Source organism: Pygoscelis adeliae, unplaced genomic scaffold (assembly GCF_000699105.1).
Source record: "Pygoscelis adeliae isolate BGI_AS28 unplaced genomic scaffold, ASM69910v1 Scaffold887, whole genome shotgun sequence".
Lineage (NCBI taxonomy): Eukaryota > Metazoa > Chordata > Aves > Sphenisciformes > Spheniscidae > Pygoscelis > Pygoscelis adeliae.
In genome coordinates this window covers 24,779-27,708 of record NW_008825256.1, presented here as the reverse complement: position 1 = coordinate 27,708, position 2,930 = coordinate 24,779, and the positions used below count along the sequence as shown (strand labels likewise).

Here is a 2,930-nt window from a genome sequence, read left to right as displayed (position 1 = left end):
CAGCCCTCTCCTCTCCAAAGTGATTGAGCTGGCTGTGGCCTTCCTGATTTTCACAGGACCTGAGCGAGTAGAAACAAGCTTTTCCTGCTGCCTCCGACTTTGGGAAGGGCACCGGGCGCTTAATGCCCGAACATTTTGCAGACGAGCATCCTGCTGCAATGCAAGAAATGGTCCCGCTGCGGCAGCGACAAAGCAAAGCCCTGAAGCGGACGCTGAGCTGACGTCCCCCGGCTGATGCGGCCGTGGAGATTACCTCTCGCCCCTCTTTCAGGTTTTAGTTTCTCCCCCGCGCGGGCTGGGGTGAAATGACCTTGGCTCAGGGGCGTTCTCAGTATAAAGCCTGCGCTGCGCTCGCAGCCCGCCGAGCAGCCGCTCCCCCTCCTGCAAAAGGCTTTGTGCTCGAGCGGGAGCGGCAGAGCTCTCTTTGAATACCTGTACGTGCAATACACGATCTGGCCTTTTTGTTCTTGAGCTGATCACTCATAAACTTTCCCTCTTCTTCTCATTTATCCTCGTTCAGGCTCGCTGAGGTGCTGTCTCTTCCCTCCTCTAGCGGAAGGATGCTGCCACTGAAACCAGCTTTCCAGAAGCGCTCGGTAACCATAGCTGCTGCGGCCACCTTCGAGCTGCACGGACTCGGTGCTTTGGCTGCTTTCGAAAACGCAGCCCTGAGCTTTCCAGTGGGAGCAGCTGGGCTCCGAGCTCTTCTGAAACCTGGCCCCGGTGAGCACCGCCTTATGGGGAACCCTCCAAGAGGAAACGGGTCCGAAATCTTTGCGTGTCGTCTCTCGTAAGTGTAAAAATAAGACAACTTGGCTGTGCCATTGTTACGTTCTTTGAAACCAACAAGTCTTTGCGGCGTTATCTCCTCGTCGTCTCGTGACACCTCCTTTCCTATGGAAATGGGCCCATCTGGGGATTCACGTGGTCCCGGGCAGATAATTGTAATGGTCCCCCCGGCCTTTAAAATCTATGAATCACTCCAGTATCGGGGCACTTTATGCACATTAGCGAATTAATCCTTACAGCCTCTCTGCAAGGGAGGGAATTATCGTTGTCATTGCTTGGATGGGAAATGGGTGAGATGGAGCCCAGATCTGCGCAAGAACTGGGGGGTCACATCACTCACAGCCGTAACAGCTAACCTTTGGGCACCCAGCCCTTGGGGGCATCCGTGACCCTGCATTAGTTACCTCTGCAGTTGTGCCGAGTGAACAGGGAATATCTATCCAGCCTGCCACGCGGCTAGAAATCCATCTGAGCCCTGTCACAGCGAGATGTATGGATGGGGCGTAGGCAGCAGGTCTGCCGCAGCCGGGAAGCGCCGGGAGGACGTGCTGCATCGGACGCTGGGTGGGCTGGGACACGTGCAGGAGGTCCAGCATCTCCCCGTGGCGTTGGCCTCGCTCTCCGCATGCCGCGTCTCCCGGCTCGCGTGGGTGTCCTGCCTGCTGGGAGGTCCCCAAATGAAGGAGGTAGGTGCCCCTCGCCCGAGGCGGTGCCAGGAGAGCAAGGCAGACCCCAGGACATCCCCCAGCCCCCTCGTCCTGGGCTGATCGCACCGCAATCGCTCGCTGTAGGGCATCACAGCAACCGGACAGACTTTGGAAGCTAAACCTGTTGTGGCTCCTTTTAATGTCGGTGACTTTGAGCTCAGCTTATCCGTGCCGGAGCACTTAGTGCAGTCATTTACCTCTAGCACCGCAGTTGCAAGACACGTGCTGATTTCTTTTGTTTCCCCTGGTATCCAGGTGTTTCAACCATGTCACGGCAGTACCGTGGTGCCCGCGGGCAGAATAACACACCGCTGTTCCGGAGTTGAGGTTGGAGCAGCATTTCGGCTTCCCCGTATTAATGACAGCTTATTAATTCAGCCGTGTGGTGATCTTGATGGAGACAGGTTTGGCTCCTCACCCCTTTCAGGTCTGGTGAGACTGTACCAGGGCTTGTGCTTTCGGCAAGGTAAAGTCTCCTTTTTACAAGCGTGTGCCCGTGGAACGGTTTGTGCTGTTGCAGCCTACACTTTGGTCTATATTAAAACTGAGTTTTGGCTGACTGGCTCGGTGCGCAGCCGGTGTTTATGTTCTCTGAAAATGACTGTCAAGGTTAAAAAATAGCTGTGCAGCTTGTGCGCTGGAGCTGCTGGGAGAGCCAGCGAGCGCCTGGGCTCCTGCGCGGACGGAGGGTTGGATGCGGTGGCTTTGGCGCTCGCCTCACCCTCCTTTTGCATCAAACGCAGTTACAGGCTTTACAAAAGCAAGGAAAAACCCTGAGCAACCCCTTCTTTTTCATGTTGCGCTTATTAAACCAATGGAAAAATCTCCTTCTGACTAAAGATCCAGGCTTCAGCCTACTGCATTTATTCTCTGGCTCTTGCTCTAATGGAGATGGCGTGTTGGTCCAGCTGGAAGTATTGTGTCCTATTAAATAAAGATTTTTAAATGAGCACATTTATTCATCAAGCTGTCACAGCCTGTTGAGTAAAGAATGCAGACTGGCCAGCCTTAGTCTGCCTCAAATCTGTTTTCTCCGAAAAGCTGTTACCATCTCTGGGGGAAATAAACCCAGCCTCGTGTTTACCCAAACCCCAAATGCCATCCATGTGCTCCGTCCCTGCACTGAAGGCAGCCGTAGGGCCATCGTGGGGGGAGAGAAAAGCAGAAATTGGGGCCGCGTGCGGTGTTTAAACTCTTATTTTACGCAGCCCTTCGCCTCTGCAGCGTGAAGGGTCGCCGCCGCTTTCGGGGCCGATTTGCAGCGGCATTGTCCCAGCGCCTGTCCCTCGCCCCAAAGAGTTTACAGTCTACATCTTCTTTTTAATTCAGACACCCGCAAAATAGCAGGCTGAAATAACACTGCTATATGTCAGCTGCTGATGGAAGGAGATTAAATATTAAAGCCAGTGCTGTGGCTTTAACTCCGATTCCCCC

The 2,930-nt window shown here is 54.2% G+C and overlaps 1 protein-coding gene across 1 annotated transcript in view; it reads left to right on the top strand.

Annotated features, from left to right (window-relative positions):
- Window positions 1–2,930, top strand: part of ATF7 (activating transcription factor 7) — a 45,949-nt gene that overhangs the window by 20,356 nt on the left and 22,663 nt on the right. The window lies entirely within an intron of this gene.